The 25,102-nt window shown below is 40.6% G+C and overlaps 1 protein-coding gene across 5 annotated transcripts in view; it reads left to right on the forward strand.

Annotated features, from left to right (window-relative positions):
* The window catches only part of ENOX1 (ecto-NOX disulfide-thiol exchanger 1), a 661,896-nt gene that overhangs the window by 167,110 nt on the left and 469,684 nt on the right, over positions 1-25,102 (forward strand). For all 5 annotated transcript variants that reach the window (XM_030200535.1, XM_030200539.1, XM_030200536.1 and 2 more), the window contains exon 2: positions 9,262-9,410. The gene's annotated coding sequence lies outside the window, so the exon portion shown is untranslated. The remainder of the gene's footprint in view (positions 1-9,261; positions 9,411-25,102) is intronic.

Consider the following 25,102-nt stretch of genomic DNA (forward strand, 5'->3'; position numbering starts at 1 on the left):
ATGAACTCAACTCGCCGTGTTTGGAGGAAGAGAAATGCTGCCTATGACCCAAAGAACACCGTCCCCACTGTCAAGCATGGAGGTGGAAATGTTATGTTTTGGGGGTGTTTCTCTGCTAAGGGCACAGGACTACTTCACCGCATCAATGGGAGAATGGATGGGGCCATGTACCGTACAATTCTGAGTGACAACCTCCTTCCCTCCGCCAGGGCCTTAAAAATGGGTCGTGGCTGGGTCTTCCAGCACGACAATGACCCAAAACATACAGCCAAGGCAACAAAGGAGTGGCTCAGGAAGAAGCACATTAGGGTCATGGAGTGGCCTAGCCAGTCACCAGACCTTAATCCCATTGAAAACTTATGGAGGGAGCTGAAGCTGCGAGTTGCCAAGCGACAGCCCAGAACTCTTAATGATTTAGAGATGATCTGCAAAGAGGAGTGGACCAAAATTCCTCCTGACATGTGTGCAAACCTCATCATCAACTACAGAAGACGTCTGACCGCTGTGCTTGCCAACAAGGGTTTTGCCACCAAGTATTAGGTCTTGTTTGCCAGAGGGATTAAATACTTATTTCCCTCTGCAGAATGCAAATAAATTCATATACTTTCCACAATGTGATTTTCCGGATTTAATTTGTGATGTGCTATCTCTCACTGTTACCAATAACCTACCCTTCAATTATGGGCTGCTCATGTCTTTGTCAGTGGGCAAACTTACAAAATCAGCAAGGGATCAAATACTTATTTCCACCACTGTACATGAAAGACTGCGCACTCTTTAAGAGAAGTGTGTCCTCTTTACACACAGGACCAAAAATCAGTAAATGGCACCCAAAGTTAGACGCCAAAAAGATCCACGTTAATCTAGTATTCTGCAAAAGGTTCCCTTTGCAGAATACTAGCTTAGCACGGATCTCATGACTAATGTTGGGCGCTGGAGTTACGCCAGCAAAAAAGTGGTGTAATGCTGGCACCCAATTTAGACACAGATATAACATTATTCTATAACATTGCGCCTAAATTCTGGGAACACCCCTGATCCACCCATGCCCCTTCCATAGTCACACCCCCTTTTGAGTTGTGCACGAGACAATGTAGGTGCACGGTATTATAGTGCATAGGTAGATCTGAATGTAAGTCCTAATTAGTGCCAATTAACATCAATAATTGATAACGGCTCATTAATTAGTTTGTGAACAGATTGGGCATCTGTGCCCAAATTTGGACACCCTTGAGAGAATCTAGAGGATAATGCAAATAGTTATTGTTGAACAATGTTTCATTGCAAACAGCTCATCCCTACTATTTATGTATAGCTGGAGCTATTGAGCGCTTGCATACCAGTGGGGAGAGGTGATGAAAGAGAGAGAGGGTTGGTTGCAAAGGATAACATTTGGAGTACATGCCGTTGGACAAACAAAACCCTTTTTTTCTTTTTCTCTTCTGATAGTGTAATTGCACCATTAGCCTCTCTGAAACCTGTATTCAATATTTCGTAATGAGATTCTGTGGCAGAGCGCTAACAATGAGAAAATGTGGCTGTTTAGTGTTATGGATGTTCTGCCTCTGTGGAGAGAACTCTATTTTACACATTAGTAACTTAATTTTCTACATATAAGTAAAACAATTACAACAAAATGGAGAACTTTATTTGTAACTTAAATTAAAATGCACTGCTGTTGCTAATCCCAGGATCTTTGTTGAAAATGAGATGCATTTCTTAGTGATTTGTTTTTCTTGGTTAAATACCTTTTGCAAATTTGGTGATAAGTGCATTTGAAATTTGGGACTACTTAGAGAGGATGTAGTAGAAGGAGGTGGGTGACTAATTGTCAGTCAGTGATGCACTAGCTTAAAGGACAAACATGAGACTGATCTTATTGTTTTGTTTGTCAAATAAGTCATGCATTTTCTGTGTCATCCTGTTGACTGAATTGACAAATCCAAGAGACTGTGTGTACTGCCTCTTGAAGTGGAGTGCTACGCAAGGGTCATTTTTCAAGGTCATTCTTTTTCAGTTCTTCTCTAATTGCAGGTGTAGAACTGCGATGCCAAGCAAGCTCAAGCTGACACTAGATACTTGGAGGCAAACAGGAGATTGACGCACACATAATACAAGCGCAGAACATATAGAGAAAAAGTCAAGGACCAAATCAGGTCACTTGTGTTGCAGCAGAGAGGGGAAGTGGGCAGACCAAATGAGTGTTGCAGTCTTTATTTGCCATTCTATTCTGTTTTTGTGAAAGCTGCTTGTTAAAACATAATTGGCTCAATACTGAAAAGCACTTATCTATATCACCGAAAAAAAATGCTATTCTATAAGCCATGCTTAAAGTTAGGCATGGTTTCTAGATTAGTGTTTAGGCACTGGAGTCATGCATAAATTTAGGCACTGCCATTTGTCCCAACAAAAACATGGTGGAAATGTCTGTGTGTAAATCCCCACTTATGTGCGTAACTCGAAACCACGCCTATGTTCCGCCCTGAAATACCCATGATCCTTCCATTTCTGCGCCCAAGTTTATAAGCATAACTAACAAGTAGTGCCAATAATTGCTTGTTAAAAAGCCAATTGTTGGCACTAGTTGGCTTGCTATTCACTTAAATTGCGCATGGAAATTGGGAGCATGCTCAGATTTATACGCACAATTTTTGGCGACCTTTATAGAATTAGGGGGATAGCAGCAGCTACTATAGGGATTAGTGCCATATCCATAAATTTTCAGAAGTTCTATCCGTATAGTGCCACTGAAAAATTCTTACATATTGCCCCAACATTATCCAGATAGTGCTGAGGAAGAGAGTGAGTGTTCTGCTTAACTCTATGGATAGTTGGCAATATTTGACCACTATCTGTACAACTGTGAGGTTTAAGTTAAGACAGTAACAGAACTCTCCTAACTTAACCTGCATAACTGTACAGATGGTGGCTGGATATTGCTGCAGGTAGCCATCAGCATGTTCTGTGAACATTCAACACCATTTGCTATCGAGATGGAGAGAATTTTATAACAAGGTGCCTATGTTTAGATGCCTAAAGAGCAACTATGTGGCACCTATTCTAGAAGTAATAACAATAGACATGATTTTTATATATTATTTTAACCCAGGGCTCACAATGGCACACTATAAGAAGTGGAAGATTCACCTAGAACAGTTCCACGAAGTTCAGCAGTAGTGGAAAGAACCCAATTCCACATCATACATTTTTTTTGTTACATTTGTACCCCGCGCTTTCCCACTCATGGCAGGCTCAATGCGGCTTATATGGGGCAATGGAGGGTTAAGTGACTTGCCCAGAGTCACAAGGAGCTGCCTGTGCCTGAAGTGGGAATCAAACTCAGTTCGGCAGGGGGGTCCAGGGCCAAATTCTACGGGGGCCCAGGCTCCCAGGCCCCACATAGCTACGCCACTGGTCGGGATTTACGCCATATTTTCATTGGTGTACATAAGTACATAAGTAATGCCACACTGGGAAAAGACCAAGGGTCCATCGAGCCCAGCATCCTATCCACGACAGCGGCCAATCCAGGCCAAGGGCACCTGGCAAGCTTCCCAAACGTACAAACATTCTATACATGTTATTCCTGGAATTGTGGATTTTTCCCAAGTCCATTTAGTAGCGGTTTATGGGCTTGTCCTTTAGGAAACCGTCTAACCCCTTTTTAAATTCTGCCAAGCTAACCGCCTTCACCACGTTCTCCGGCACCGAATTCCAGAGTTTAATTACGCGTTGGGTGAAGAAAGATTTTCTCTGATTTGTTTTAAATTTACTACACTGTAGTTTCATCGCATGCCCCCTAGTCCTAGTATTTTTGGAAAGCGTGAACAGATGCTTCACATCCACTTGTTCCACTCCACTCATTATTTTATATACCTTTATCATGTCTCCCCTCAGCCGTCTCTTCTCCAAGCTGAAAAGCCCTAGCCTCCTTAGTCTTTCTTCATAGGGAAGTCGTCCCATCCCCCCTATCATTTTAGTCGCCCTTCGCTGCACCTTTTCCAGTTCCACTATATCTTTCTTGAGATGCGGCGACCAGAATTGAACACAATACTCAAGATGCGGTCGCACCATGGTGCGATATAACGGCATTATAACATCCTCACACCTGTTTTCCATACCTTTCCTAATAATACCCAACATTCTATTCGCTTTCTGAGCCGCAGCAGCACACTGAGCAGAAGGTTTCAGTGTATTATCGACGACGACACCCAGATCCCTTTCTTGGTGCGTAACTCCTAATGTGGAACCTTGCATGACATACAGTGGGGGAAATAAGTATTTGATCCCTTGCTGATTTTGTAAGTTTGCCCACTGACAAAGACATGAGCAGCCCATAATTGAAGGGTAGGTTATTGGTAACAGTGAGAGATAGCACATCACAAATTAAATCCGGAAAATCACATTGTGGAAAGTATATGAATTTATTTGCATTCTGCAGAGGGAAATAAGTATTTGATCCCTCTGGCAAACAAGACCTAATACTTGGTGGCAAAACCCTTGTTGGCAAGCACAGCGGTCAGACGTCTTCTGTAGTTGATGATGAGGTTTGCACACATGTCAGGAGGAATTTTGGTCCACTCCTCTTTGCAGATCATCTCTAAATCATTAAGAGTTCTGGGCTGTCGCTTGGCAACTCGCAGCTTCAGCTCCCTCCATAAGTTTTCAATGGGATTAAGGTCTGGTGACTGGCTAGGCCACTCCATGACCCTAATGTGCTTCTTCCTGAGCCACTCCTTTGTTGCCTTGGCTATATGTTTTGGGTCATTGTCGTGCTGGAAGACCCAGCCACGACCCATTTTTAAGGCCCTGGCGGAGGGAAGGAGGTTGTCACTCAGAATTGTACGGTACATGGCCCCATCCATTCTCCCATTGATGCGGTGAAGTAGTCCTGTGCCCTTAGCAGAGAAACACCCCCAAAACATAACATTTCCACCTCCATGCTTGACAGTGGGGACGGTGTTCTTTGGGTCATAGGCAGCATTTCTCTTCCTCCAAACACGGCGAGTTGAGTTCATGCCAAAGAGCTCAATTTTTGTCTCATCTGACCACAGCACCTTCTCCCAATCACTCTCGGCATCATCCAGGTGTTCACTGGCAAACTTCAGACGGGCCGTCACATGTGCCTTCCGGAGCAGGGGGACCTTGCGGGCACTGCAGGATTGCAATCCGTTATGTCGTAATGTGTTACCAATGGTTTTCGTGGTGACAGTGGTCCCAGCTGCCTTGAGATCATTGACAAGTTCCCCCCTTGTAGTTGTAGGCTGATTTCTAACCTTCCTCATGATCAAGGATACCCCACGAGGTGAGATTTTGCGTGGAGCCCCAGATCTTTGTCGATTGACAGTCATTTTGTACTTCTTCCATTTTCTTACTATGGCACCAACAGTTGTCTCCTTCTCGCCCAGCGTCTTACTGATGGTTTTGTAGCCCATTCCAGCCTTGTCCAGGTGTATGATCTTGTCCCTGACATCCTTAGACAGCTCCTTGCTCTTGGCCATTTTGTAGAGGTTAGAGTCTGACTGATTCACTGAGTCTGTGGACAGGTGTCTTTCATACAGGTGACCATTGCCGACAGCTGTCTGTCATGCAGGTAACGAGTTGATTTGGAGCATCTACCTGGTCTGTAGGGGCCAGATCTCTTACTGGTTGGTGGGGGATCAAATACTTATTTCCCTCTGCAGAATGCAAATAAATTCATATACTTTCCACAATGTGATTTTCCGGATTTAATTTGTGATGTGCTATCTCTCACTGTTACCAATAACCTACCCTTCAATTATGGGCTGCTCATGTCTTTGTCAGTGGGCAAACTTACAAAATCAGCAAGGGATCAAATACTTATTTCCCCCACTGTAGCTATAATGCGGGTTCTTTTTTCTCACATGCATCACCTTGCACTTGCTCACATTAAACGTCATCTGCCATCTAGCCGCCCAGTCTCCCAGTCTCGTAAGGTCCTTCTGTAATTTTTCACAATCCTGTCGCGAGTTAACGGTGTAAATGGTGTAAATGAATGTGTGTAGTTTTAGGCACTGAGATATCAACTAAACCAGTGGAGGAGTAGCCTAGTGGTTGGTGCAGCGGACTTTGATCCTGGGAAACTGGGTTCAATTCCCACTGCAGCTCCTTGTGACTCTGGGCAAGTCAATTAAACCTCCATTGCCCCAAGTACAAAATAAATACCTGTATATAATTTGTAAAGTGCTTTGAATGTAACCACAGGAAGGCGGTATATGAAGTCACTTCCCCTTTCCCTTAGTGCACTGATTTCAGCGTCAATTTTTTAGGTGCCATATATAGAATCTCCCCCTATATGTTTATATTTTCTAGCTGTGACATTCTTTGTACTTAAGATAATGTAACATTTCATATGGTAAGAACTTGGTGAGCATGAACAGTAAAAGGGCCTTTTTACTATGCTGCGCTATTTCTGGGATAAGCAGTATAAAATGTTTTGTACATTTTTGGGATCTTGCCAGGTATTTGTGACCTGGATTGGCCACTGTTGGAAACAGGATGCTGGGCTCGATGGACCTTGGTCTTTCCCAGTATGGCAATACTTATGTACTTATGTGCTCTGCGCTATGACTAGCACATGGTCTTTACTGTGCACTGAGGCTATTTTTAGTGTGGCTATAAAATGGCTGATTTTTAATTTCTTCAAATAATGGACATGCGCTAATTTCCTAATTTGCGCAAGGCCATTAGTGCAGGAGACCTTACTGACACCTAACCAATTAGTACTGGGCATTCCTACACTCTGCCTTCCAAACAGAACCCCAGCACTAAAAAATACACAGAACTTTTTTTTAGAGTCTGGGAAGCGTGCACAGATGCCAAAACTACCGCGGGATGCACGCGTTAGGACCCCAAAGTTTGTTAGAAATTTTGTGTCACTCTGCTTTGTTTTTATTTTTCTTGGTAATTGGCATTTATAGTGTTTTACAATCAAGCATAAATTATTATTCCAGATGAGCAAATTTTTAATGTGGATTTTTAGAAAAGGCTGCACCGAGCCAGTAAATATCATTTGAGAATTAAAACCATAAAATAAAAACAGCAGATGTGAAGCTATGCCTGATGAGGACAGATAATTTTTCTTCTATGCATCCAAATGTGCTGACTTGGTAATACCGTAAACACTCCATTTAGTATATGCAAGATTCTTCATGAACAGCAAAACTTTCATGCTGCTTCTGCAATACTGAAGTCGTAGACGGGATCATGCTACCCCCTGTGTACAGTAAAGGCACTGTCTTCTGGTTAAGGCTAGAGTTCGCTTCAAGTTTCTCTCATTCGCTTTTACATTTGTACTTGGTTTGGTCTCTGCTTATTTATGTGATCTGGGAGTTTATTCACCCACTTGCCAACTGTGGTTTTTAAATGATTATAGGCTGAAAATTCCTTCTACCAGAGAGCTTAGATTAGTAGCTACTCAGCAACAAACTCTAAAGGGCTTGGAACAGTTTGCCTGTGGAGCTGAGGATGGAGCAATTATATCTGTGTTCCCAGAAAATGAACAAACAAAAAAAAACACAACTAAAGACATGGGACTAAATTCTGTAAATGGCAGGATGACACCAAGAATTCTTTGCAGGCACCTCTGATGGGATACATTCACTATTTTTGCTGTCTTTTTGTAGTAATTTTCCATGTTTCGCAGGCATAGTTGGCAGGACAATAACTTTATCCAGCTTAATTTTTTATTTTTATTTTAATTTAATAATTTGGATTTTATTCACACCTTTTTTAGAAGTAGCTCAAGTTGAGTTACATTCAGGTATGATAGGTATTTCTCTGTCCCTTGAGGGTGCACAATATTTTGTACCTGAGGCAATAGAAGGTTAAGAGGTCCTTTTACGAATCTGCGGCAAAAGGGGGCCTGTGCTAGTGTCAGCGCATGTTTTTGACACATGCCAAGGCCCCCTTTTACCACAGCGGATTAAAAGCGGGTTTCCCTTTTCTTAAAGAAACGGCTGAGTGGCAAGTGAACCACTTACGTGGCCATTTGGTGGAGGGGGGAGGAGCACTTACCAGCATTGAGGTGGTGGTTAAGGGTTCCTGTGTTTACCTGGCAGTAACCGGGCAGTGCGCGGAACACTTTGAAGGCAGATGCTTAAACTGGAGAAAGGGTAGGGACTGGGCTACAGATGGTAGACAGGACACAGGAGGATGGTGGACATGGTGAGAGAAAAAATATCAAATGGAAAGAAGACACTGCATAAAACAGAAGACACTGGGACCAAAGCGAATAGAAAAACTAAATGATCAGACAACAAAGGTAGAAAAAAGTATTTTATTCAGAATTTATTAATTGGAATATGTCAGCTTTTGGAAATATGCATCTGTGGTATTTTGCATGTAAGTTTCAATTTTTCTAGTATTGCTGCCTGCTGAGTCTGACTTCGTGAGGTAACTTTCCAGTTCAGTATTTTGCCTTCGTATCTGTTGTGTCATGTGTTTTTCATGTATGATCAAGGTGCAGTATCCTGCTAGCGTGTAGTATTTGCAGCCCTATTTGTTTTGCTTTTTTCACAAGGTAGTGTAATGGTGTTTTAGAGCCTGGTGTAATTACAGTTCTGCCTTTCCACGCATAAGGTTGTAGCTCGTCCTGTCCTTGGAATTAGTGCTGTTATGGTTTGGTAAGGTTATGAGTGTGTTTTTGCACAAGTTTGTGTATAGTGTTTTGCAGTGGAGAGATTGTGTGTCCGCACCTCTGACCCCCCGGGGTTATGAGAATTGAAACTACTAATTGTAGTGGACTTGAACTGAATAATTTCTGGGGAGGGGGGGGGGGTTTCATGATAGCATTGTGCTTATTATTTCAATCAGTTTTCCTGTACAAATTTAGCTTCATTTGTCTTTATTTGAAATTTCATAAATAAAAAATGTTCTAAAAATTTAATAATCAATGGGGCGGAGCTGGGGTGGGGCTAGGATGGGGCCCCACCAAATTGGTCTGCACAGGGCCCTGCACTTGCTAAGACAGGCCCTGCAATTAACCTTCCTCTCAATGTTACCATAACTGGATATAATGCTGCCAAGATATGTAAAACTATGTGTCTTCGACAGATGATTATTGGTTATTCGTGCAAAGCTTTGACCACCAACTTGATTTATAGCGGCAACACTGGGGCAGTAGAGTAAATACCTAAAAATAAAGGTCTTTTCATCACTGATTCTCAGTCCAGTCTTCCCAGTAGATTTCTCCAAGCTGGTGGCCAGTTTCTGTAAGCTCCCTCTTGTTTTTTTTCTTAGGTGTGCCTACATCAACAAAACCAAGTCTGTGAACTGGATCTCATCTTTCTACCTAATGCGAATATTTGGCCTGTTAAGCTGTTTCTGCATGGGAGTCTATATCTAGAAGAAACAAAAGTATCTGTCTTTACACGGCAACTAGAGTTCAGGTAAAGGTTCTTGCAGTGCTCCAGTTTCATTTCTTGTGTACCCCATCAAATGCATTTTTGAAGTTGATTAGGCTGCTGGACCAGACCAGATTCCAGTGGAACTGATAATAAATAGAAATAAAACAAAACATAGAAAAAAAATAAGATGATACCTTTTTTATTGGTCCAACGTAATATATTTTTTGACTAACTTTCAAAGGTAACCCTTCTTCTTCAGATCAGAAATAAGCAAATGTTGATAAATAATAGTATGCTATAGAAATGATTTATAATAGTAGTAGTATATATAAGTGAAACATGAAAGCATTCTAATGACAGTCTCACAGGAATAGGTTGGGGTGGGTTAGGTGAGAAACAGGGGGGCGCTGGGTGGATGAGAGACAGGGAAAGATGCATGGTGGTAAGAGGGCGACCAAGCAATAGAATTTCTGGTTTATAATGGGCTAGAAAACCCTTTGTTAACTCCTGTCTGGTGGGTGTCAAAATATTTAATCATTCTGATGTCAAAGGTCTTGCGTTCCTGGATTGTCTTAAAATTTCCTTTTAGTATTCTTACCATAAAATCATTGATTCAGTGTTCTGGTTTTGTAAAGTGCTGACCCACAGAGGTGACATCCTGGTCGGCACTGGCACTTTTCATATGATGTCTATGTAAATTAAATCTCGTCTTTAGCATTTGGCTTGTTTCTCCAATATGGCACCCTTCTTCACACTTTTTACATTGAATGATATATACCACATTGGAAGATGAGCATGTGAAGGATTCCTTTATGTTGAATATTTTTCCTTTGTGAATGACTGTGGAACTGATGAGATGTGGTGATACTGGGAAGGTGAAACAACTAACAAAACGATTGAACTTTTGTTCTGCATCCCAGCTGAATGTAAGTGATGGGTTATTGTCGAGTTACCAAAGATATCATGTAGTATGGCAGCTGAAGAGGCATTATATTTCTGTCAGTCTCTAGCAAGGTCTTTTCTGCTGTGCTGCTTAAGTGATTGCAACATGGTATTGATGCCACCCTGTGAGAACAAGTAGGTTTTCTCATGGGCAGTCATACACTTAGCAAATTTTTAAACGGTGGAACATCTTTGAGCAAAGTCTCGAGTTTCAAAAGCCATTGAAACTGCCTACCTTAAGATTTAATTATTGTAATTAGTATTTTTAGGAACTTCAAAGACCTATCTGAAAAATTAGGAAGCCAGATGTTTTACAGTGAAGTATGACAATCTCATTTCACTGTGCTCTTAAATTTTAAAATTACTAAAAGAATCTGCATTTTTTTGTTTTAACTGTATATGTTTGAGATGAGATCAAGTGTGTTCATAACACATCACCCCTATATGTTTAATTGTTTATAGAGAACAGTAAATACATAGTTAAGGAATCCTCAGTGAACCTGGAGATGGCTAAGGGCCCCTTTTACTATGCCAGGTAGGCGCCTACACGCGCTGACCAGGCGCCAATTTGGACTTACCGCCCAGTTACCGCGTGGCCCGTGTGGTAATTTCAATTTTGGTGCACATCCGCTACGTGCATCTGGAAAATAGTTTTTCTTTTCTGGTGTGCATAATGGATTTGCGCCAAGTGGCATTTGACACATGTAGGTCATTACCACCCAGATTCTTTACCACTAGGTCTATGGCTGGCGGTAAGGTCTCAGAACTAAAATGGACGTGCGGCAATTTTGATTTTGCCGCACGTCCATTTTCGCCTCCCCCAAAAGAGGGCTTTTTACAGGCGCACTAAAAAATAGATCGGCGCGTGCCCAAAACCTGCGCCTACAGTACCGCAAGCCATTTTTCAGCACGCCTTTGTAAAATGACCCCTTAGAGTAGTCTTATGGTTTGCTTTTGATAAAGTTGTCTCAGCATATCGTTCTGTAGTTTATCTGACTTTCCATCTAATCTCTTTTGCTGCCTTGTGAACTTTTAACATGATATCTTTGTGTTTGTTTAATAACTACTACAGAAGCAAATACTAATGTCTTAGGAGACAATTTTATGTTTCAAACCATTATTATTGTGGCAGTGAAGAATATTAGGATAGGATAAAGCACACATCAAGTCCAAAATACTAATGAGCTACTCTACCCCCCCTCCCATTCCAAAACATGCTAAAACTATCTTAGAGGTACAATAAATGGCTTTGTGGTGCTGGTGACAATGGGGTTCATTTTCAGAGCACTTAGACTTACAAAGCTCCATAGATTCCTATGTAACTTTGTAAGTCTAAGTGCTTTGAAAATACACCTCAATGTGTTCCAAAAGGGGGTCCAGTGTCATTGAAAATGAAGTCCCAAAGATCCATGCACAAGATCATAATCATGTGAGCACACCACTGTTGCATTGAAGGGGCCCGGTGAGAAAGCCACCCCATGAGAACAGTTTTCTTGGCCCTGAGTGGTGAGCAAGACACAAAACCTTTCATGCCCCACAGTGCAGGCGATGTTAACTGGACTTGGCCAAAAAGCAGTAAAGGATCATAATGCCAACCACAGCTCCAAATTTGGATACGTTGGTCAAAAGCTTATGCCAAAAGACTGTAATCACAAGGCAGGACCAAAACATGTGGCCCAAAGTAACTCCAAGGGCACCACGTTTCAAGCAAAGACCCATATGGAAGGCTTGCCATGGCGTCACATAACGTCGAAGAGCAAACTTTTATTGCAGTTCCCAGTGGGAAAGGAGGCAGTTTTATAAAGTGGTGCATAAATGTAGGTGTGACAAAGAATCGCGCCTAGCATCAATTCCACAATGGTGTTAAGATGCGCCTAACCCGTGTTAGAATAGCACTACAAAGCCACTTAGACACGGCAGCTATTTATGCCAGCTGAAACATGGTTTAAATGCCGACGTCTAACTTACCATTTGGACTCAGGAATGGCAGTATTCTATAACTCCACGTGCAAATTTTTTGAACGGCCCTACCCTGTTCCTGGCTACGCCCCCTTATGGCTACGCCCCCTTATGAGAGGATTTAGGTGTGTAGGATTATAGAATGGCACATAGGAAGATGTTCATGCAAAATCTAATTACTGCCAATTAACTGCAATAATTGATGACATCAGTTTATTGCTAGTTAATGACCAGATAGCTAATTAATTTGCCTGCTTATCTTTGATCTGCGATGCCCAGATGTGGGCACCATATATAGAATACTGAGATTGGGTACCTAAATTTAGGTGCCCTTTATAAACTTGCCCTTTTATTCTTATTTTCATATAGAGGAGCTCCTCTGACATGAGATCTTAGCGCATATTGACCAGTAAAATAATAGTAAATATACACTGTTGTATTAGATTTCTATACCATCTTCCTTAAATTTAACACAGCGTGGCATACTGTTAAAAAAATTACAATAAATACATGAAACTATGACTGACAGAAGGTCATTTCCTGGAACTCATTTTGATTTCTAAGTTTTGAACCTGTCAGGATCCGTCAGTAGAAAATGCATGATTTTCAAATCGTTGTTGCCACTAGGGGTGTACAGCCAAAATGTATTTGTTATATTGTGTCATTAATAGGAATTTTCATTTTATTATTTGTTTTCCCATTTCTGCTCACAGGAAAAAACCTGAAACGATATGGGAAATTTCCCCATATTTCAAATGAATGCTACAAGTGAGGCCTAAAATCTAAGATTTCCTCACACTATCCCTTTAAAAATCCCTCCCCCCCCAGGGGCGTAGCCAGACTTCAGCGGGAGGGGGCTGATTTTAGCCCACCCCCGTGCCGCCGACCCCCCCGTATCTTTTGACTCCCCCCTGCTGCCACCAATTGTCCCCCGCCACCGCCAGGTACCTTTGCTGGTGGGGGTCCCCAACCCCCACCAGCCGAAGTCAACTCACAGAAACAGAATCCAGATCAGCGAACACACCGTACTCGGAGACCGGCGCTGATGGGGACTTTGGCTGGCAGAGGTTCCCCCGCCAGCAATGGCACCTGGCGGTGGCGGGGGACAGTTGGCAGGAGGGGGGGTTGAAAAGGATGAGGGAGGGGCGGTGGTGGGTGAAAGCAGGGGGGAAGGGCTAAATCTGCGGGGGCCCATGCCCCCGTGGCCCCACCTAGCTACGCCCCTGCCCCCCCCAAATCCCATTCTTGAGGTTTGCAACAAATATTTATTGGCGGTTAAGGTATTGTCTACTACACCAACCAAAGCAGTGTATTTCAGTTATGAATTTCTTTGTACCATCCAGTTCCAGTTCTGCAGCTCAAACTCTGTCACAATGAGGAGGAATCCTGCTTTCTGTAAGGATGCCTTCTTTAACGGCCACTTGCAAAGTGTGCTCATATTTTCCTTCCCTACATTTGTTTACTCCTGACTTCAAATTCCCTTTGTGAATAATGGAAGCATATTGGATCCAGACGTTCTCCCTCCTGTTAAATGAACTAGCTCATTCTTGACTATAGAAAGGATTGATCAGAGTGGCTGTGTGTGAATCTGGAGTTGGAGTTTGACTTTACTTGATATGATCTTGTGGTAAGGAACCCCTTGATCCATTTGAGTATATTCCCTCCGATTCCTGTCCTGTTGATTATACTTAGTAGTATATTGTGGTCTACCATATCGAATGCGATAGACATGTCAAATTGAAGTAGGAGAATGTTTTTACCTAGTGCAATTTCTTGCTTGAATTTGGCAAGGCGAGATACCAGTACAGTTTCTGTACTATGGAGGGGTCTGAAACCGGATTATGATTCATGAAGTATTGAGAATTTGTCGAAATACTCCGTGAGTTGTTTGGCTACGATACTTTCCATCAATTTGGTTGTCAATGGGATGGATGCCACAGGACGATAGTTTGCGATATCATTTGATTTCTTCTTGGTGTCTTTTGGTAATGGTGTAAGTAAATGTTGCTTTTGTCCTTGGAGAATATGCCTTTTTGGAACATGTAGTTTAAATGGGATGTAAGATCTGCAATGAATCGGTCAGGTGGTGATTTCATTAAATATTTGGGACATGCGTCAAGTTGACAATGAGCAGATGAGAGTTTTCTGGTTACCTGTGCAACTATTTTGTCTGTAGTCTGGGTGAAGTTTGACCAAGACCAATCTGCTGGATATTCTCCACAGTGTGGGTCTAGTTCATAAAGGAAGGTATCAAGGTTAATGTTTTCATGAGACATAGTTTTGCTTATGTTGGAAATTTTTTCTTTAAAGTATTTGGCAAGTTCTGCTGGTGGAATGTTGGTATTTGATATGGTAACTGGTTTGGTGTCTAGTAGTTTGTCCAGTAGTTTATATAATTTCTTCATGTCCTTGAAGTCAGTTCCAACTTGTGCTTTATAGTAATTCCGTTTGGATTTTTTTTTATCTCATTTTTGTATTTTCTTTGTGATTCTTTCCATGTGTTTACTGTTTGGTCGTTTCTATTTTTTCTCCACGCTCTTTCAAGTCATCTAGATGTTGTTTTTAGTTTTTTCAAATCGTCGTTGAACCAGGATGTTTTATTGGGTTTGTATGAGGTTTTTATTTGTATAGGTGCTGTTTTATTTAAAATGGAAATGCATCTCTTTTCCCATTCTATGAGGAAGTATTCAGAATCAGACAAAAATGACCAGTTGTTGTCATATATTGATTGCCAAAATGTTTTTGCATCTATGCGACCTCTTATATTGTAAATTGTTTTTTCTTCTACTTGGTGATGTCCCTTCTTCAGCCAATGTAAAGTTAAATTTAGTTTGAAGTGATCGGACCATGGAATGTCTGACCATTTATGTTCTGTTATTATGAAGTTTCGGTTTGTTGTAAATTTATGTACAAGTAAGTCAAGTGTGTGACCTTTTATGTGGGTAGCGTTCGAGTGTGGCCATTTGAAGTCCCACAACTGAAAGAATTTCATGCATTCTTGTACACCATTTGCGTTTGGGTCTTCTAGGTGGAGGTTAATATCTCCTAAGACTAGTACATTTGAATTAGATGTACAAGTAGTTGGTATTTACGCACACAACTCACTAAGCATATTCTGTAATGCAGTGCAACTAGCTTCTAACGCGTGCAGGCATAAAGGGGGGTGGTTATGGACAGGGAAATGGGTGTTTTGGAATTTACATGCATAGTTATAGAATATGGCCTAGTGCATGTAAATTTATGCGCAGGGATTTATGTCACATTTTCGTTGGTGTAAATGGATACGCGTAGTTTTAGGTACTATGATATCAACTAAGCGTATTCTATATACTGCATCTAAATTTAGGCCCCGCTTATACAATACGCTTAGGCGGAAATGTTTTCTGCGCTGATTTTTTAGGCACCATGTATAGAATCTGGCCTTTAGTGTGGATCATCCCGTTGCCTAACTTTGGTGAAACTATACAGAATTCCCCGCCACGTGTTCAGCTCTACAGTTTCTCCCGTTGTCCTTGTTTTTACCACCTCCCCTGGGAGGCTGTTGTGTGTGTCCAACACTCTTTCTGTAGAGAAATATTTCCTTAATATTACTCTTGAGTCTGCACAGTTTCAATTTCACCCTCATCTTAGATCCTCCTTCCCACTGAAAGAGACTCACCTCTTAGAAATATTTAAATGTCGCTGTCAGAGTTTACTTTGAGTGGTTTGTGCATAATTTAAATAGTGGGATTTTAGTTTCATTAAAAAAATATTTATGCAGTCTTGTTTTTATTATGTACAGTTTATTTCTAACTTTATAATTGCAATTGTAATGGAAAGTGGGGATGCTTTTTTCTTTTTCCTCCTAATTTGATTCATTCTGAATGGACACTTTCCCCTTGCAAGGACTGAAATATAAATTTGAAGTTAAATATCTTTCCTTTCTCTTTTTTTCTTCAAGATATACATGTTGATATCTTTAAGTCTTTCCCTGTATGCTCTAAAATGAAGACTGGGGGGGGGGGGGGGGGGGGGGGTGTTTTAAGCACCACTACTGTAGAATTAAGAACTCCTGTAACCATGCAGTCATAAAAGCCCACTTCTGCCTTCCTTTCCCTACTACTGATAGTGTCTGCTTATGCTCACCGCCATGACGCTCTGATTTTTGCCCACTGCTTCTGACATATACTTGCAGTAAATACAGTGTTGCAGCTGGCTAAGGCAGTAACAACAGACTGGAGATTTGGGGGAAGGGCAAGAAGTTGAACAAGGAGAAACCGCTCCAAGAAGGAGAGGAGGAGAGTTCAGGGAAGCTGCAATTAGAGGCTGAAGAGAGGGAACAGTGGGGAAAAGAGAAAACAGAAAAGGTAAATAGACTGAAGAAGAGACATCCTTGAAGTAAGTGAGAAAAAGATCGACTTGCAGAAAAGCGGTACGTTCGTGGGGGAGAAAAGGATTGTAGGAAGTGAGCGGCGCAGGATAAAATGAAAGAAAAGAAAGGACTAGACGAGAAAAAAAGAGTGAAATTGAAAACATGGGGAAATGCACTTGGAAAAGGAAAGGTATTACTCAAGCTTTCATAGAAAAGCTTAAAAAACAATGTGATTATTTTTGCATGTAAAATATTGTAAATACCTGCAATTCATACATATGTGTTCTCTGACACTGATAGCTGGAGCCCTAGGTTAATAAGGTTTCTCAGTGTCATATTTTATCTGTACAGTAAGGATTACAGAGGATTACATTGTCTTAGCTTTTCCTCAGGCATCTGACTACTGTTGATTCTTTGTGGAGTAATGAAAGGTGTGGCTATGTTGCTTATCTAATGCATGACTTGCTCTGTGTTGTTGATTTAGTCATAATGCAAGATGGTTGGCATGACAAGAGCAGATGCTCATTCTAGGGAATGGTGCATTATGGTATAGCTTGGCGTACCTTATAAGTTGAGAGTTAGTATGGTTCTACATTGTTTTGCAACATTTATGCAACAGGCAGTGTTTGAGAGTTGCATAAATGAATTTCAATAAAAGTAGGGACTTAATTTACTATTTTAAAATCATTTTTATTTCAATAAAGTTACCTAAGTACCTCTAAATAGTATTGTATCTGTCAGCATGTCCACCAGTATGTTTTGAAAGACATTATTCAAGTTGTAGCACTGGGGACAAGTTACAGCTTTTGTCAGACCCCCAACTAAACACAGTGCTTGTATTATAAGTGATTTAAGAGATTTTTCTAACAATACCTATAAATGATGTTTTGGAATTTATAATAACTTTTGCTTTTGAATACACCCTCCTTCAAGTTGTCCAGTCTTGAACTATGTTATTGCAACCCTTATAACCAGCAAGTTTACTAGTCAGAGGTCTTCATTTCAGAAAGTAGTTACCCATTTTTTTGTTTACCTATTCCCTATTTTTGTCACTGTAGCACTAATTAAAGTTTTAGAAATAAATGCATTCTACAACTTTTGAATATAAATTCTAGGACTTAATTTAATTGGCAATACCCCTATTATCTTTAGGTTTCACCTGGATCAAGGGTCCTTGATGAAATGTTCTTCTTGGTTCCTTAACTTTCTTCAAAATTGTTTTCTCCCTGAACCCTCACCCTCCCCTAGTACTGTTGGTCCAGTCTTGGGCAGGAAGAAGGGGACAGGCACCATCTCTTCCCTTTGAATCTTTGGATATTGCCTTCATCGTATGTGCTCTGGAAGGCTTACAGATCCTATAAATTGCTTTTGATTTTATTTATTTGATATATCCCCAATCATCAAAAAAACACCAGGCATTTTACAATAGTACAAAAAAAACAATAGGGTTGATACTTAACGGGGTTTTCAGCGGGCAAGAGATGCTCCTGCCCACAAACGCTGCTCATTTGTCTCTGGAGTTCAGTGGCAGTTAACTGTACAGTGCTACTGAATATCCCCTCTGACCACCGCAGCTCTTTGTGGTTAGTACCAGCACAGTCTATGGATAGAGTCGGTGAGGAACCAGCCGTTATTCCCCGGATTCTATATAGTGCACTTAGATTTAGGCGCCAAAATTGGCGTAGATTCTATAACAATGCATGTACTTAACAAGCAATAATGAGCACTAATTGGCACTGATTAGAATTTAGGCGCACAACTCGCTAAGCGTATTCTGTAATGATGTGCGCTGAACTTCCAATTCACACAGGGAAATGGGCGTTTCATGGGCGTTCTGAAATTTAGAAGCCTAGTTGTAGAATATGGCCCAGTGTGCCTAAATCTACACACCAGGATTTACGCCGTGTTTTAGGTGGTGTAAATTAATGCTCGCAGATTTAGGCACTGAAATATCAACTAAGCGTATGCTATAATTGGCGCCAAGTTGCCGATTATAGAATATGCTTAGTCGGCACTGATTTCAGTGCAGATTTTTTAGGCACCATATATAGAATCTCCTCCTATGTGGTGGGTACTGGCCATATTCAGTTCTGATGCCTGGATAGCTCAGCAGGCAGATAGGACCTCACAAAATGCAATCCTATCTTTGCCAGCTTAAATTGGCCCACGGCTGCTGACCCACTATGGGTTGAATTTTGGACTGAATAAAATCAGTTAAACACAACACAACTTCCCTACTCCCGATCTGAATTTAAATAACAGAACATAGCATATAGCCTACTTAATAACATTAAACCCTCTCAAAAATTAACTCATCCATTCTCCTCCCACCTGCTATGGGTAGAGAGGTGTGGTAGCCATGTTAGTCCACTCTTAAAGGTTATCAATAGAAGTCAAACAAAATAAGATGATACCTTTTTTATTGGACATAATACATTTCTTGATTAGCTTTCGAAGGTTGCCCTTCTTTGTCCGTTCGGAAATAAGCAAATGTGTTAGTTGATAGTATATACAAGTGAAGCATCAAAGCATTTCAATTACAGTCTAGCAAGGTGGGGATGGGTAGGAGGTATGCATGGGTACATCAAAGCAATGCCATGAATTGCTTTGATGTACCCATGCAAACCTCCTACCTATTACGGGAACATTGGACACTAAAGGGTTGAAAGACCAAGTTGGTGAATGAACTTCTTCAGGAATTGAGAGAGAAACTTAATTGCCAAAGTTTTTTGAAAGACACTCAATGCATGGCTATTCGCCCAAGCTTTGTGACAGAGGGAGGGTTGGGACTGGGTCAAGTGGATGAGTCTTATTCCCTCTAGAGCAGATAGATTTGCTTATAGTGGAGGTAATGCATGCAAATCTCTCTCATGCATATTCATTGTGGATATCCTAAAACCTTGACTGGCAAGTTGTGTCCCGAGGACTGAGTTGAGAACCCTGCTCTAGAGGAATACTGCTCATTACGAGCACTTTTCTGAAACCTGGATGTGCTGGGTAGCAGATATAAATCCTTACTTATGTTTATGTTTATCTGATTCCTTTGACCAGGCAATAGAAGATATATTGCCTGTGATACAAAAATGTTTTGTTTTGGTGGAAAATTGGTTTACCTTACATCTTCTAAAAATGAGTAAAGAGAAACAAAATTTGTACCAGGGTCTCCACAGAGTCTTTTATAATGTTCAGATTTAACAATAGTTTATAGTTTATTTAGACCCGCTAGACTGCTCTAGCTGCCAGAGTGGTGTACAGACTACAAAAATTAGACAAAGGAAAAGAACGCCAATGATGATAGTAAAGTTAAGCACTCATACAGAAAAAAGTAAAGAGTAAGAACAAGCAGGGGGAGGGGGGAGAGTAGAAGACAGCCTTCAGCTGGTGCAGATCCGTCAGGCGGAATCTCCATAAGCTGGGGAGGACGAGAGACGGTGATCATTAAGGGAGTGGAGGACCCTAGCAGGTGAGTAGGGGACGGTGAGACAGGCAAGATAGTCAGAGAGACCCACACGAAGGGATTTAAATGTTAATAGGTAATATCATTTGTTTAAATTGGAGCCTGCCCTAAAAATTCTAAGCAGAATTACATGGCACTACTACAAAATTTTTGTGAATGCTACGAAAACTAAAGTGAATCTGAAAATTTATAGAATTTGACCAATTTAGGTTGGTGGTACAGGCATTAGTATCATCGCAACTTGACTACTGCAATAATCTTATATGTAGGGTATCAACAAACCATACTTAGAAAGTTACAAAGTGTACAGAGAATGGTGGCACGCTTGTTTTGCTCAGCACATTAAGGGCCCTTTTTACTAAGGTGCGTTAGTGTTTTTAGCGTGCCTGCACAGCGCGCACGCTAACCATGTAGGTGCCTATAGGGATATTGTAGGAATGTACATGGTTAACGTGCATTAAAAATGTTAACATGCCTATAACGCTGCTTAGTAAACAGGACTTTAAGTTTGGTAGAGTTATACCTCTTTTTATGAAATGTTATTGGTTACCAATAGAGGCCTGGGCTATTTTAAAATTATGCACAATGTTATTTCTTATATTATATAGTCAGGCACCATTATATATGTTAGATCGTTTTATTTTCCCAACTATAAAGTGTAGTTGTGAACTTGAATGTCCATTAATATTTCATTTTCCTAGCCCAAAAGGGGTGAGATATAGAACAGTGTGGATGCAGAATTTCCATATTAGCCTGCAGTGCTTTGCTGCAATACATTAAGGAGACTTTTACAAAAGCATAATGCATGCTAAATGCTGTGCATCCTGTTTTATACCTATGGGTCACATATAGCACTTAGCGCATGCTAATGTCTGTTAGCACACTAACCTTTAATAAAAGGGTCCCAAAAACTATGAATAATTATTAAAATCTTTTGGAAGTCATTAAAAGCCTATTTCAGAAATTTGTATTTGGCAAGTATTGAATTCTGTGTTTGAATGAATACAAGGATGTATTTCTAGGTATACCTTAGTTATTCTTATTGTAAAGCTTTATTGATCTGCGAAAGGTATATGGTATATAAATATAATGTAGTGTTCGGACATAAACGTGCCTTCTCTTCTGAAACAGGGAATCCCCATTATTTTTTTTGGCCAACCAAAACATGCCCAGACTGTCCCCCTTGCATATGCACATTTTTCATTTTTAGACATTTATATCCTGGCTCTGTAAAACTGGGATTTAGATGTTTATGCAACATATAAATGTCCAAATGCTGGTTTATGCATGACTAAAATGTGAACAGCACTTCTAAAATAAACATCTTACTTGAACACTTACCTCTTAGAATAACCTTCGAACAAAATTGTTCCATATTTTGCAAACTGAGAACCTACTGAAACAGCAGTTCATATTCCCACTGGAATTCAATAGTTTTAAATCTGCAGATTTGCCCTTTATCATTTCAGGAGATAAGCAATGGCTTTCCCAAGACTATCCAATTAATGCTTTTTTATGGACTTTTCCTCCAGGAGCTTATCCAAACTTCTTTTGAACCCTGCTGTGTAAATACCCTGACCTCTGACAACAAATTCCACACTTTCTGTTGTGAGTGAAAATGTTTTGTATGATTTGTTTTCAGACTTCTGGTTGTTAGTTTTGTGGATAATCCTTTTGTTTGTATGTACTCCCCAAGTAACCTTTCAGCCTACTCATGATTTCATAAACTTCTGTCATATCCCTTCTGAGTTCTCTTTCCAAGCTGAAGAGGCCTAATCTGTTTAGCTTTTCTTCATAAGAGAGAAGTCCTATTCCTTTGTCATTTTTACTGCCCTTCGCTGAACTTTTTCTAGTTCAGAGATGGGACAGCCAGAACTGCACACAGTGTTCAAGGTCCTTTCCAATTACCCTTGGATTCTATATAAGGCACTCAAACTTGAGCTCCAATCCAAGTTCAGCACCCAACCAAATTGGCTAACAAGCCAATCAATGCTAATAGTGGGCGCTGTTCAGCACCAACTTGAACTTGTGCGCACATCTTGCTATGCACTATTCTATAAAAATGTGTGCACAAATCCCATAGCGTGCCAAAAAGGAGCGTGGCCATGGGAGGTCCATTGGCGGGTCAGGGGTATTCCTAAATTTGCATGCAGTGTTATAGAATACTGGGGACGTGCTGCGCCCAAATTGGGTGCCAGGAATTGCACCTGGTTTCAACAGGCACTGAAATGAGCACTCAATACTAATTCTATAATGAGTGCCCATTATAGAATAGCATTGAGCACCCAATTTTGAGGGCCATTTACTGAATCTAGCCCATAGGGCTAGATTCTATATGTGGTGCCTGAAAAAACCTACATGGAATAAATTTCCACCTAAGCGTATTCTATAAGTGACGCCTGGATTTAGCTGCGCTATATAGAATATTCTTAGTTGATATCCCAGCACCTAGAACTACATGCATCCAAGAGAAATGTGGTATTTATTAATGTCCAGTCCTTGTGCAAACTTTTGATGCTGGCAGTGCTCCTTAGGTTTTTTTTTTTGGACCTGGTTTCCTCATTTTAACATAATCTTCCTTTTAAAATTAAATGTTATTGCCAGCAGCCCCACCACTGTTACCCCTTGCATTATGTCCTGTATTCCACTAAGATCTAAAATAGTCTCTCCTTTAATCTGTCCCAGAAGGAGTCACACATCTAGAAAATTTACTATTTTACTGTTTGTCTCTTCATTCTGATCTCTGTTACTATATTCTTCCTCATCAGGCATACAGTTTCTGTCCATAAAGATTTTAAATTGTATTTTGTTTCTTGCAGGCATTTTATCCTGTTAGATTGTATGCCATCCTTAACATATAGTGCCACCCGCCACCAATTTGATCCACCCTATAATTTTATTATAATTTGTTCCCTATTATCTTTACATCTTCATTTTGTGCCATACATTCTAACTTTCCAATTTTATTTACATTTCTGGCATTCGCATAGAGACAATTTAAGGTATGTTTTAAAATTTGGATTCTCAACATGCTTAGCAGCTGGTGGGGGTAATTTGAAATCATATATCTCTGTTCCATCTTTAAATGCACCTCATCTACTACTTTTACCTCAGCCCCTCTATTGGGATATTCTAATGTCATCTTTTTGTCAGTGTCTTCTGAAGATACCTTGCTCTGAACCATGTGTTCCTGAGACTGTAGACTTCCCTGAAGAACTAGTTTGTAGACTGTTTTATCTCCCTTTTACTACTACTACTACTACTTAACATTTATAAAGCGCTACCAGGGTTACGCAGCGCTGTACAATTTAACACAGAGGACAGTCCCTGCTCGAAGGAGCTTACAATCTAAAGGACAAAAAAGTGCAGTCAATCAAATTGGGGCAGTCTAGATTTCCTGAATAGATGAATAATGGTGAGGTGCCGAAAGCGACATTGAAGAGGTGGGCTTTGAGCAAGGATTTGAAGATGGGCAGGGAAGGGGCTTGGCGTATGGTTAGTGCCAACAGCCTGGCTCCTCCTTTGTTAATGCGGAGTCCATCTTTTTGGAATAGGCTCCCCCTTCACTAGAATGTTGCCCAATTCCAAACAAATCTAAATCTATTTCTATACACATTGTCTCATCCATGCATTAAAGATTCTGAAGTTCTACCTACCTCTGGGGTCCTTTACTTGCCCATTTTATAAGGGATAAATATTAGAAATATTCCTCCCAAAAACAAATAAAGGGAGTGATCACTGCTGTTTGGCCACAGTTCATAGAGCCACATTAATGAACTTATTCCTGCATATGCAGAATTCTCATGTTAGTGCTCTTCAAACATCATAAACCTTCCAGTATAAAATAAAGTGCACTCCAAATAATAATATAAATTATCTTAAACTCAGCTGTTCAATCATTAAATCTGTTCATGACAACATTTAGATCCAAACCTCTTTTTGTATTCCAACCATATGAAACTTTATTCTTTGTGCTTAGAAAATTCTTTTATATCTTCATACTTTAAAACATCTTGCAACTTTAGATTATGACATTTGCAAATCTTCCACACAAGGTTACATAAAATGCAGTACATGGACGCCTCCACCTACATGCGGCATGTTTCACAATACGCTGCCTCAGGGTGTGGTCCAAATTTCAACTACAGAATAAAACATACAATCAGTCTACTTTCTATATTATTATTGGTCAGAAAATGTTTCACAACAAATCACATACCTTGGATGCATAACAATTTCTCCACATCGGATTGGTGTCTGCCATCTTTATGCTTGAACCACCCATGCGTAGTGTTATGTTTTTATAACATTTAAAGGCTCAGAGCAACAATGACTATTTGCTCCACCCCATGATGTCATCACGTCCTATTACATTGCAGCTGCCCAATCAATTTCTAAATTAAGACCCCCAGGGGTCATGGTTCCCAACGTATAGATCCAACATTGCTCTTTGTAACTGAGTAAGCTATCAACCTCACCTCCCTCTCTTCCCAACTGGATATAATCAATGACACACCATTTTATGTCTAGCCAATCATGTTGCTTAGTCAACCAGTGACTTACAATAGGGGCTGTAATAGTAGCCGTATGAATTCTTGATTTATGTTTGTTCAGTCTATATTTCACCGGTCTCGTTGATTTGCCCACATATATTAATTGGCAAGGGCAACATATCATATAAATCACATGGCTACTATTGCAGTTGATATTGTGTCGTGCAGTAAAGCGCCGCGTATTACCAGGCACCTGCCAATCAATTCCTTAGCTAGTCAATGTGCACCATTGGCACTTGCCACATTGACCATGGCCCCTTAAATCCTCCTGATTATGTAAATATTCTACTTGCTTATAAGATAACATTTCACCTATAGATTTACCCCTATGGTAAGCAATTAACAGTCTCTCCTGTAATAAGGGATGTACCTGCAACACAGTCCAGTATTTGTGGATCAAAGATGTAACTCTAGAGCTTCCTGCCGTATGTGGAAGCATGGCTACCACTCTATTTTCTGTTTCCTTATTAGT

Source organism: Microcaecilia unicolor, chromosome 4, assembly GCF_901765095.1.
Source record: "Microcaecilia unicolor chromosome 4, aMicUni1.1, whole genome shotgun sequence".
NCBI classification, from domain to species: domain Eukaryota; kingdom Metazoa; phylum Chordata; class Amphibia; order Gymnophiona; family Siphonopidae; genus Microcaecilia; species Microcaecilia unicolor.